This window comes from Cyprinodon variegatus, unplaced genomic scaffold, assembly GCF_000732505.1.
Source record: "Cyprinodon variegatus isolate N-32 unplaced genomic scaffold, C_variegatus-1.0 Scaffold23, whole genome shotgun sequence".
NCBI lineage: Eukaryota > Metazoa > Chordata > Actinopteri > Cyprinodontiformes > Cyprinodontidae > Cyprinodon > Cyprinodon variegatus.
This window is the reverse complement of record NW_015150476.1, coordinates 1428870-1442444: the sequence shown is the minus strand read 5'-3', so window position 1 is coordinate 1442444 and position 13575 is coordinate 1428870. Positions and strand designations below refer to the sequence as shown.

The 13575-nt window shown below is 37.4% G+C and overlaps 1 protein-coding gene across 2 annotated transcripts in view; it reads left to right on the top strand.

The window, feature by feature from the left end:
• pappa (pregnancy-associated plasma protein A, pappalysin 1) overlaps window positions 1-13575 on the top strand; it is a 121795-nt gene that overhangs the window by 103998 nt on the left and 4222 nt on the right. The gene's annotated exons all lie outside the window — the stretch shown is intronic.

The window sequence follows — 13575 nt, the reverse complement described above, 5'->3', positions numbered from 1 at the left end:
CAAACGTTTTGGAAAATATCAGCGTTTCGTGTTCGTTTTGACGGGGCCTTATTCCCCACTGGCTAAAAAATCTGTTTAAACTCGGGAACAAGCGGCTTTTAGTGGCAGTGGGAACAGCTTGCTGACGCATGTGTACCTGGGTCAAATGACTCGGCGAGTGACGAGCGTTTAAATTGCCTTGGCTCTGACCTGCATGCTATGGGAACACCAGCCACGGGTTGACCCGCTGACACCATTGAATGCAATGTAGGGACATCAACACACAGCACCAGTTGTGTGTTGATGTGTGATCTATCAAGCTGAAATGACTCTGTTTACATCCTATAAACATGACACAGCACTGGTAAGAGGGATTCGGACAGATAAAAGAGCAAAACAATAAAGCACACTCACTATTAGGGATGGGAATCGAAAACCGGTCCTGTTTAGAACCATTTTCGTGTGTTCCAATTCCATGGCACTGTTTGCCAGTTCGCTTAACGATTCCCTTAATGGTTCCAGGCAGAAATCTGAGCCTAGCGCTGGGCAGCACGACTTATGTCACATTTTTACGCAAGTTACGCACACGGCATTCAGTAAGCAAGTACGACATGACTACGCGTACGTCTAGAAAAGCAAAACAAAAAAATTGGCATCCCATCGGGGTAAAGTGATCAAAAGTTTGGCTTAATTTTAAGGAAGAGAAATGTGGCAACAAGGCGTTTTGCCATCATTGCAAAGTGGTGGGAGGAAATACATCCAAAATGCAGAAACACCTGCGCACACAAAATGGCATACATTTTAACAAATGCCGTGCTTTTGATGCTTACGGACAGAACCTAAAGTTACGACCAGCATGGAAGGCAACTCTGGTGGTAAGTAGCTAGTTTTATATCACTGGCCGTGCTTAATGTGGTTCCCAGTAAATCATATGCCATTTCTGTAAATAAACCAATTCCCTACCTCTCTTTGGGGTTGCAAAGTTGCTCCGCAGTTCAGGGATAGAGAGAAAGTTGACGCTCGTTTATTTAAATCAGAGGGAGATGAGTTTATTTCCCGAAATTGTACAGTAATACTTTTTCATTAAACGGATGCCTTTTGCTTCCTTACATGTTGCTCTCCACTTTTTACTTTCTTGATATCTGTCGCGCTGATAACATCTTCAATGCTAACCCATGGTGATGATGTCACTCAGCAGCAGGGGGACAGAGGCCATGCAGCTTGTCAGCTGGATGAGCTAAATGCTGATTGTTCAAATAGTACAGAGCCAACAGATATTGAACTGTTGGCAGTTGGTGTTCATCCTTATTATCTGTGCAGTGTTTTTTGGTAACTGTTTACATCAAAATTTCGGCTGTTGCTGACACAGATGCCATCATTTCTGTTGTTGTTAAGCTACAGACACAAAAGCCAAATGCATTTATGTAAATAACTAATTACATCTCACTCCATGCTACACTGCCAGTGTTCCAACTGTCTGTTAGCTGCTGTACTTAGAGAAAACAAAACATTGGACTTGTTTATGCTACCGTCAAGGACTTATACTTCTCTGAAGTAAGATGTCGGTAATTTGAATCAAAATCTCGTTATTTTATGCTCAGAGCATAAGCTCCTTTATAATAGGTACCCTGCATTACAAGTACCTCTAAGAAAATTATCACAGGAAGCTGAATAAACCCTACAAGTTTAGACTACAAATAGGGATGCATTTTCAGACACATTGAGAGGGCATTAATACAATGAGTGTTTGACTGATTATATAAACTTTTGTATAGAAAACACCATCCATACCATAACAGTGAGAAGCTTTCCCAATACTAAAACCTAGATCATCAGTGATCTGAAGGAACTGCTAAACCAGAAAAAAGAGCCTTCAAGAGCTTAATATTATTGAAGAGTATGCAGAAACAACTTAATGTCAAAATAAGAGAAAGTATGAAGGCACAGAGGAAAAGCCAGCAAGCCAGTTCCAGCAGAACACTATCAGAGATCTGTTTTCAGGGATGAATAAGATCACAAACTTCAAGCAGGAGTTGAATCCTATTAACCTAATGGGAGAAGAAGTTTAGATTGTTGAAGAGTATAAATACATTGGTGTTCACCTGGAATATAACATTGACTGGAGACCCAACTTTTAAGTCTCAAGTAGGTAGCAGGCTGTACTTCTTAAGCTGGGCATACACTGTGCGATTTTTTTCAGTCATTGCACGCAGCTGCAGCTCATATTGTACGACTAACCACAGGGTTTAGTCTTACAGTGTGACTTCACAGCTCACGATTTATGTTCGTCCCAACGTTCTCATGCGAGCTACCTGCTCACACTGTGCGACTAAAAACCACGTCGGACTCAGCTTTGCAGTGAGATCGAGCTGCTCTGACTCGTCTATCTGGAAGCCAAACAAATAGAAGGTTAATATTAAGCTCACTATAGTGAAATGCGCTGCCTTGGCAATTTGTGCAATTTTGTGCTGAAAGCCCTGAAAAGAAAAGTCGACGACGTATTTGGACAAAGACATGGCTGAGCAAATGTGGCTACTACGGTCTGTCAATTTTGCAGACAGAACTGCATTTCACTCATTGCATCCCTTCCATGCGGCTGTGTTTACATCTGAAAGGAAGAATAAAAAGAAAAATCCTTCTTTGCGCATGCGCCCTGAGCGATTTGCCCACGATGGAATCGTGAGTTCGGGAGAAAATCCAACATGTTCGATTTTCTCCCAACCTCACGATTCCTGATTGGGAGGTAGTAGTGAGAGGCTGATCGCCCCTCGTAACCCCCTGTACACTACATGACTCACAACGCACGATCAGGCTGAAAGTCGGCCGGATCGAAAGATTCTTGCACGACTGGAAAATCGCCCTGAAAATCGCACAGTATACGCCCGGCTTTAAGGAAGTTAAGGTCCCTTAGTGTTATCTTCCAGAAGACTGTGGCAGAGAGTGGGATCTCTTTTGCTATTATCTGCTGAGGTAGCAGCATTGAAGCAAATGACTTTGAAAAGCTCAACAAGCTAATAAAGAAGAAACTGCTTTAAAACCTCAGCTAAATTATGAAAAAACTGAGAATCCTTTTCAGAAGATGGTTAAATAAAAACACAGTGTCAGTCTAAGATCTGATGTAATTCAGGTCACTACTGAATATCCTTCTACCTACAGTCATCAACATCTTCAACAACTAATTGAAAATAAAGAGTTTCAACAAAAAGGTACTTTTTGGAAAATATATCATTAATTTTTGTTTGGGATCAAAAAAGAATTTGTGATTTAAATAAATTAAATCTGCTCTTGAGTTTCCCAGAATACCTTAAGATGAACTAGTTACCTAGCCTAGTTAACTGGTCCCACCCGCTAGCGGCCAAAATAATAAATTTTTTTTGCGAGTGGGTCATCGACAGACTGTTTACACCTCCCCACCAGCTTTCTGTCGTGCTTCCTACGTCACAGTCAGTTGTGCTCATTGATCAGAGCGCTGGCCAATAGGCACAGACATGGTTTGAAAAACAACTGGTTGTTCTCATCAACAATCTTCCGATGTCTCATTCATTGGTGGGGCCAGACTAAATTACACATTTCATCTCACATTTAGTTTGGTTTATCTGGCTACTAGTTACCTGCAATCCCTTCCTTAGTCCACCAAGTTGAATATATCTATTATAGATAGATTGGACAAATAAAAAATAAATTCCCTCATATCATCCTTACATTTATGATAATAGCTACAAGTTTTATTCCTCCTGGCCAATAAGGCTGCACCTGCACTCACCCTCTGTACTGTTTGGCAGCCAGTTGTCAGATCTGCTAATGCTGACCAAACCAAACATTTAACTTACCTTTTTAGAAGAAAAATGAAAAACCTCTGTGTGGCTTCTGAGCTCCTTTGAGTCATTATGCCATCAGCAGATGTCCAGATGTGAGTCAGCTTGGCTTAATTGATTAACAATAAAAAAAACTAACAGCCTTAGCTGTCTTTTAACATTTAATAATTATTAGATATAGTACTTTTAGTTTTGTATATAAATAATCTAGCCTTTTCTAAACAAATTTAGTCCCATAATGAAAATTTAAAAATTCTGTGAATGCTCAAATATCTTTTCTTGAACTGCAGAATTTTTCATAATCTGGCTTGAGAACAAATTCTAAAATGTCTTTTCTATAAAGATGGTACTTCTAAGTATTCAATGCCATTTCCTAAATGTGCTGCAGCTTGTAAGCTATGCTGGGTTTGTTTTGACTCTCCTTCCCCCTGCCGAGGCTCAGTCTACCAGCTGGTTTTAATCATACTTGATATACCATACCATTTTTGTGTTAGAGGATGGAAAGCATTTTTTATATTTTCAAATAAAAACCCTCTCTTGTACATACAAGGGAAAAAAAGTGTTTACATTAGATTTAAACTAGCTGTGATAAGCTTAAAAAAACACTAAGCCATTGAACTCATGTAGTCTGTTGTCAATTTTCAGGACTTGAATCACTGAAAAGGAATGTAATCGAGATTCCAAAGCAATGGCTTATCGAGATAGTCAGAGACTTCATATTTTCATAATTCTGTCTAAAGTAGCTCACAATTTCTGCTACATTTAAGTCATCTTTTGTATAATATTAAACTGTTTTGTATCTAAATTAAATTAAAAAAATATTGATACCTAAAATACATTGGCTTGTATTGATTTTACTGTACAATATCCGTATTATCTCTAATCTATGATATATTTTTGGAAAACAAATGCTCCCTGTTTTTCAAATATTCCTAGTGTTTCCCAAAACTTGATTGTAGTAACCTAAATACAGATGAAAAAGTAAACAAAATATTCTATGAAGTTATATGAATGCAAACTATTTTAAATGTTATACAAAGTAAGATTTTTAAGTGATCTGTTTTATCCAGTAATTCGAATTAGTACCACTGTATTAATTTCTTTCTCTTTCTGATTTAACTTTCATAAGGTCTGGTAACAAATAATGGAGGTCTGTTTATTGTAAACTTTAAAATTAGTAACACAGAAAAATCAGTACACTGTGGTGGAAAGCCTGGACAAAAAATTTGAATAAATACTAGATAACTTAGTAAAATAAACTTGCAAGGAATGTAGTTTTGAAGCAGTACAATTGTTATGTTGTTAATTCACAATAGGAGCCAAAGAGTCTTATGCTACGTTAAGAATGCAAGCGCTGGAAGAGGCAAAAAACCAATTGCTGCTTCATTTTTTATGCTTGTAAAAGTTTAGTTCTGACATGCAGCTGAAGCTTTTTTGTTGCTCTACCTGTGGGGTTGAAAAGTGGGTCTGATGCGCATAGGGAGGAGCTACCCTATCCTTTCTTTGCCTGTAACAATGGCGGATGAAATCAAAAGAGTCGCTTGGCACATTCGAAGGAATAATGCTCCATTCAGATCACAAGCTCTGGAAGCAGTAAAAAGCTTCTACTGCTTAATTTTTGTTGCTTGTACGCATTGAGGCGAAGTGTGTCCAGATGTGTCCGATGCTTCTGCTGCTCCTGTGTTCAATGGCAGAAAGCGGCTTTGCTATATTAGCTTTTTTCAGTGGGTAAAAAGTAGTTTTAATAGGTTTTTAAATGAGAAAGTCCACCTGAAAACTTCGTCTGTACAGTTGCTGCCATCAATGCTGCCTTCAAATATTATTTCGCTCTCAGAGCCGCTCAGACCCCTGTACACCGGCAGTGCACTGTCACTAGGAATCCCATTCAACGGCAGCCTCTGGCCCGGTCGCCTCTTCAGTAATTTCTGCTACTGTTCGCAGTGGCTGGAAGGAGATGTTAGCGGTTTTCATTTACGTAATCCAAACTGCAGGCACAAGAAAAATAAAAGCATATTTTGTGATAGTGATCTGCATCAGCAGTGCTGTGTCTGTCTCCCTGCCAGCCCCCAGATGAGCTTCTGTGATTGGTTGAAGTGGCATGTTGAGCAGCAAAAGTTAAATTTTTCCAACTTCAGCAGCTGTTGCTTTCACAGCACGTCCCACGCGTCACATGTTCAGAAGCTCATGACACGCAGCTGTTCAGATGCACTGCTCCTGCTGCTCAAAAACGCGCTGCGGGACCTTTTGCTGCGCCTTGACGCGCATCAACCATTGACTTTGCCTCTAAATTAGCTGCTTCTGCTGCCTCTAGCACGTGCCGTCTGAACGTAGCATTAATTCAAGTCTGCAGTAGGCTGCTTACAGTACTATATAACTTTATCAATCTCACACTGGAGAAATTCACTCTGCATATAACCCATCCCCTTGGGGAGCGGTGGGCTGCCACTGTGCGGCGCCCAAGGAGCAGATGGGGTTAAGAGTCTTGCTCAGGGACTGAGAGTTGCAGGCTATGGTAGTGGGGCTTGAACTCAGAACCTCTGGGGACCAAGTGCAATGCCATAATCACTAGGCCGCCACACCCCCAAATCTAGACCGGCAGACATGTGCCTCCTAAAGTTTAACTTTTACAAATAATGATATATGAGACTGACGCCACATATTTTTAAAACAGCTGATTTAAAATGGTCTTGTTCTGAAAGCTTTTTTTTAAAAGCAGTGGTCATATCTTTAAATAGTAATACCTTCCATGCCTATCACATACTCCTGAAAATGTTGATATTTCATGAGATAGTATACACTAACATTATTAAAAAATAATCCACATTCTACAAGGAGAAATTATTCAACATGCTTGCATTAAAGCAACAAATAGCTAATTCTTTCCACTTTAAAGTCCCCTTGAAAATGACTGAAAAAGATAAAACAAATTGCTTTGAAATTACCAATCATGGCTTGGTTTATCAGCTGCCAGAAGCAAGGGTCAAGTAAAGCTTACTATGGGTGAAGAACAAAAAGGAAACACCAAGGATTCGGGCTGATAGGAATGATTGTTATCGGAACAGCTGAAAAGCCAGATGTTTGATATAATTTGCTTTTATCGTTAATCAGTTGCCAAATTTAGGCATGTTTCTTGCAATGCAAGTTTTGCTCAAGGACAAATATGTTTTCTGTTAGACTTGAAATAAGGATGAAAAGGATTTTCTATCGTATATATATTCCATTAGCATTGCATTCTCGTTTAGTAATATTGTACTTCGTTTTAAGTTTTTAAAAATCAGAAATATTTATTACTCACAGGAAATGTTTATACTTATCAAAAATCTTGTTTGATCAAGTCAGTACGACCAAAACTGGGTACTACACCTGATCCTTATTTTCCCCAAGAAAAACACATGCTTGGCAGACAGCAGGATGGAGCAGAACAAAACATCTACAAGCAAACAAAACAAAACCAAAGTAACAATAAATGACAAAAGAATCTGTAACTTATTACTGACTAAACCTCTCTACCCAGCTGATGATTCATGATGAATCACAAACTTATGAGTGACAAATATGCACAGTATTTCCTGTTTTGCCAGTACTCAACACTATTGTTCAAACCACAATCAATGACTTTTTAAGTTGCCAAAATATCACTAAAGAGGTCTTTTTTTATTGTGTTTTTTAAAAGTATGACTGAAAAAGTCAATGTTTTGGTGTCCAATTAAAAACTTTCTACAAATAAGCTGCAGATTGGGGAAAAATATTTTAGTATGAAAACTTTAAAAAGAATTCAATGAGACTTTCAACTAACTCAGTTTTTTTTTTTCTCGCTTGGAAAATGACACCATTAGTTCAGTATAAATACTATTTAACTGACAAAAAGAAAAACACAGAATCCTAAATTAGACATAATGGTAATTTTTATTTAACACTGCATACTCATATTTTCTGTTGATGCATTTGCAGCTATAGTGATTTATGATAATAGAAAAAATGTGTTATTTTATTATGAGTTTTGCCTTTTTTTTAAACACATAAAGATGTTTTTATATATATGCACTGTCTAAGGTTTCTCTGGAGACCCATGGCATAGAGTCTGCTGAAAAATATTCAAGTTATTTTTGGGGTGCTCCATGGCATTCCCAGCTCAGGAGGGATATGTAGTAAACAGAAGTTCAAATTGTTCTCCAGAATCTCAAAAAAAAAAAAAAAACAACAAAAAAAAAAACAAATGTAAAAGATGGATGTACAATTTTGGACATAATGTATATTTTGTGCAAATGTTATTTAACACACCTTGATATTGTTGTAGCTTAAGGCTTTTTATGATTCCTTTCTAAACTTCCATGCTACTAAACTGAAGTATCCCTGTTCCACTATAAAAATATCTTGTAATTCTTCAAAATTTGTCTAATTAATTCAAACATCTGGAAACCCTAAGAATCTAAAGCTAATTAGAAGTTGCAGTTCTTAAAAGATATTTAATATTTGTGCTGCACATCAGTTTGCCTGCTACCTTGTGTTTCAGAAAGGCTGTGGAAATCAAGTTACAAGCTGTTGCTTGCAGCTCATCAACTAAATCTTATTGTATTGAACTCATGAATCTAGTTTCTTTCAGGATTAAACCACCACTTCTCACTCTCACAGTCTCATCCTTTCTCTCTGTGTCCATCAGTCTTTTCCCCACTAATTGCTGCTCTCAGTCATGCACATACTTTCTATCTAACTTAGAAACAAGGATTGCACATAAGCTTTCCATTGGTTGCTATGCTGTAGTCTGGTGTGTCTGTGGGAATCTTGATCAATCTCATGCCCCCATTATGTTGTGACAGCAGAACAGTGACTCCCCCATCACTTGTTCACTTTCCCTCTGCCAAAAGTAGTTACATCTATATTTCTCTTTAAGCAGTGGTATTAAAGTGAAATGTAAACCAAGCAGACAGTGTTGCTTTTCAATAGCTTGCATTCATCATCACCTTTTTTTTATTTCCTTTTACACGAAAGGAAAGAAAAAAAATACCACTTACTTATTTTACAAAAATAAACACAAAAAAACACTTACATACACTGATACTGCCCTTTAAATGGAAGAAATAGAATCCTGCCATGTTTGTTTGTGACATTTGACAGTCTTGATTTGCCTAAGTATGGCTGGTAATGGTAAACTCCACATAGACTGTTTGCCAGAACCCCAAATACTGAAGAGGGCGCTGTTAGGACAGCGTAAAAAAGAAAAGATAAACAGATTGAATGAATAACAGCAAATGTGGGAAAGCCTGACTAGTGCCTGTTGCTTTTTGAAAGTAATCATTCAGAAAAGATAGAAAACAATCCTATCTTCTGCATTCCACCTTTGTTTATTCTGATGGACTTCTCACAATTGAACCCACCTCCCTTTGGTTTCTCTTTTGTTTTTTGCTAACTATGTTTTCCAATTTCTTGTCACATTCTTAGGATTTGATTGAATGAATATAAAACAATATTTTTTAATGTAATTTCATTATACAAACTGTATGTGTACTGGAGATCAAATTCCCAGTCTTGCTGCATCATATTGGTGTCTGTCTTCTTTTAATGTGATCTTCTCCTATATGTTCTTTATTTTTTTTTTAAAGCTAAGCACTGCTAATAAAAGGCTGTATTGGTTCTTCCAAGTGCCTTAATAATAATTTTATGAAATTATCAGTGATGGTTTAAGTCTCTCATTGGCTTTCTACATTCCTTGTTCCTGCAGTAGCAAAGAGTAAGAGAAATTGTTACTAAAAATTTTTTTTTTAATTGTTACATTGTTTAAGTCCTAGTTTAGTTTGTTTCTTCTACCAGATGTGTTAATTGGAAATAGACATGATGTGTAAGTGTTGAAGGGTCCAGGGTCAGAATTTTTGATCATGTTAATGATGTGGAAGGCTCTTAATATAGTAAACAAGTGTATGCCGCTGTGTTAAGTTCATAGGAAAATAAGGTCAGGACAATATTTTCTTCCAGCATTATTTTTTTAAATGCCCTTAAATTTAATTAATCAGATTAGTAGGACTCAGTTTTGTTTTTCAAACATAGCTTCTTATTTTTGATATTAAGATAGAATGTGTGAGATCAATAGTATTTACTTAATTTTTGGACCTAGTAAAAAAAATATTTTATTACTGATAAAACAGCTTTCAGTTGAAGTTTTTATTTTTTTATTTTGCATGACTCTAAATAATGGAATTCTACGCATTTATTATTCTCTGCTTCCCAGAACAATAAAGAAACCCTACTTTTGTTTTACTGTGGTAGAGATGTGTGTATTTAGTAGTCCTGGATAAATTACTGTGCATTGTTCCACTTCAGAGCCTTTGAAGGTGAAAGAAATGGCTGTATGTAAGGTCACTGCAGGATCTCCCCTTAATAGTTACAAGCTGTTGGCTGGATTTCTAGAGGCGGGGGGTTGAGGGGTGGGGGGTTGCAAGAGTCTGGAATTCACCTCTCTGAGGGTTCCCATTGCAGGAACCCCCCCCCCATAGTTAAATAGTTTTTTTTCCTCAGTAGACATTTTTTTTATGAATGTGACTGTATGTTTTACTATTAAAGTTAGGGTATTGTGTAAGGGATACGATTCCCGCCAGGCCTTTAAACCTGCTTGGCACAGCTACGCCCGGTATGTTACTTGTCATCATCGATATTTCTTTCTGTACTGTGCTGCTCACAGATAGCTACTAAACTATATGTTAATATGCTGTCAGATTTAAAAGATTAGACTTTTGGAATTGTATTTGCATATATACCATGCAAATACATGGTATATGTTTTTTTTTTTTTGTTCCAGCAGTGGGCTTCTCCTGTGACTAGGACTTATTTCTCAGGATTTCATGGTAGTTTCTTTCCTGGCTGAACATATTTTATGTAAAATGTTCACATTACTGAACCACCAACTAGAACAGACTCCCTTTCAGGTCCCTCTACACATTACGTCCACCAGTTTTCATAGTTTAAAAAAAAAAAAAAACAGATTTGGAAATACAGTGGATCAACAATGCGAGTAAAGCTCCTGCAGTAAGAATGCAATGAAGGACTATGGTTATCAAAGTGTATTTTTTTTATTTTAGTTTGACAATTACATTTTTATGTCATTGTTTGTAGGTGATCCTTTGTTAGTATAGTGTAAAATGAGGCATGAGACTTCCCAAAATTAAAATTGCCATGGTATTTCTCATCAGAATAAACTCTTTCTCAATGCATGATTTAGCGTTTGCCTTTATGTGGATTCATTTGGCAAAATAAGGCTTGACTATTATGATAAGTCCCAAACATGAGGGTGAATTCTTTGAGCATTACACTCTATTGGAAGCTATCATTTTGACTTACTTTCAGTGGGCCTTTAATGTTGTCCTCTCTCAGTCCATGCCACTTGGATGTCCTCATCCACTCCTCCTTTTTAACACCGGGACACAGGGCAGCAGGAATGTCCCCAGACTCACAGGCCAGGCAGTCCAGTTTCCCAGCCACCCTGAAAGAATCTTAAGTCAGGTCCAGATGCAGCACCTGGACCAATCACCCTAGAGGTCAAGGTCAAAGGAAAGTATTTCAAATCTGCCACCCACCATCATTACCTGCATGAAAAGATAAGCTGAAATGGCTTTGGACTGAAAAGTGGGAAACTAAATTGGAATACAAAGGGGATACTCTCTGAAGGTAGGACGGTAATAAAACAAAGCAAACATATGAAGGGAATTGAAAAGAGGTAAAAGTGTAAAACAGAGACATTGTAATAAAACTCAGTCAGGTGGGTATGAGGAACTCTGTGTTCTTGGCTACAAAATGACACAGAGGAAATGCTGTTCATGCAGTTGACAGCTGTTTCTGAAGTGTGTCCGGCCTTTAGCTTGTAAAGTAGTCCCATGTAGACCTCGTTTCCCCGAGGAGTCTGGGCCCAGGCAACCTGGCTATTCCATTAGAGACACCTCTCCCACACAAACAAGTTATTTTATACCCTATTTGCAAGGCGAGCCTTCGTCACTGGCCCTATGGGAAAAGCACAATGTCAATCCAGGGTCACAGTAGTGTGAAAATTATTTGCTCCTTCCAAATTTTAGTGTTTTGTTGATGTGTCACACTGATGTGTTTCGGAACATCAAACAAATGTAAATATTAATCAAAGACAACAAAAAATGTTGATTTATAGATGAAGCATTTTTTATTATTTGGAACATCAAAACCCGCTAACAAGCTGGTCTTTTACTTGCAGTATCTCGGAACACCCCACCCCCTCCCACTGTCAATGTACTCCAAGCAGTGCCATGGCTGCCATTTTTGCAAAATTCCAAACGCCTTTACGCAGCTACCTTTGGACATGTGTTTTTTTCTACACCTTGTCCACTTCATTAATCATCACATCTGACTGGTTTAGAATCGATCCTCTGATTTTCTATCCTTTTTTTTTTGTTGTTAGAATGAAATTGTCTCTTTAAGGATAAACCTGGATTTTATTCTCCTTGAAGTACAGCCTGACACACTTCTCTATGACTTAAAAAAAGAAAAATATACAGTTTACATTTGATTGAGGATAGTTCTATCATTTTTAGGTGTGTTACAGCATTGGATGAGGATAAATGTGATTCAGTTTCATCATTCAGATTTAAATAATAAAAGCTGAAACTCATGGAAAAAACATCAAGCTTTATTATCCTTTAGTTTAATTTAAATGAATAGTCACATTTTATTTTATTTTTTATGTTTCAGTACTTTATAGCTTGTTATTGTGGATTAAAAAGTTTGGTTGGCTGCTGCAAATTCTGTATTCTGTAAATAAATTCTGTAATAAGTTATTTTTCTAGCATCCTGAGTTTTGTGTTGAGCATTGGACTGCATGTTTTTGGTACTCAAACAGGCTTTATACATGTTTTAATACAGGCCCTCTGTATCAAAGTATGTATAATTGTAAGAGAAATAATAGATGTAAAGCCCCTCTGGGTATCTAGGCATAGTAAAGTACAAAGCTAGATGTATGTTTTTTACTAATATTTTCCTTCACTAAAACAATATCAGTGCTTCATCTCCTTCAAGAGTATATTATATGTGGGATAGTTAATGGATGCTTTTAGCTCCTTATTAGTTGGCAAAAATATATACATATTTACATATTTATTTCTGTTATACTTTGCAGTTACCCATCTAATCCAATTCTAAGCTAATATTTAGCCTGCAGTGTATTTTTTAATTTTGAGACAAAGCTTATCAGCATAATCTAAGTAGTTCTGTATTAGCTACATCATACAGTATTCATAGAAATGTAACTTTGAAAAAGTCAGTCAATATAGAAAGTTTTTATTTATTGCACTAAAGTAAAAGCTGTTTTGAGCTAAAGGTATGGTATCATCTAATGTCTGCCTTCACTGGCTTGTATTTTTATTTGACTTACAATGTCTGATGCGACCATTTCTCCAAAAAAGAAAAACAGAGAAATACTATTTCTGCCCAATGAGATCAAGCAAGTCTGACTGCAGATTCTCAGCTCCTTTCAGTATAAGCCACTACGATACAAATACAAACATGTCCTTGGTATGCTGCCCGCCTGCCTGACATGACTCGGAGAGCACGTGCTTCCTGTTTGGCCTGGAGACGGGGGACACATTTTGTGTACCCAAACAGCTTAAGCCAACCCCTTGAGAGGTGAACGAGTAGACAAGGCAGCAGCAGCTGGTGCCGATGACGCACTGCCAACGTTATCCAACTACGTCAAAGCCAGGGGCAACAACCATTGATTGCACTACTTTTATTGCAAGGACCTTATGTACAAAACTATCAGAAAATTGAAGAT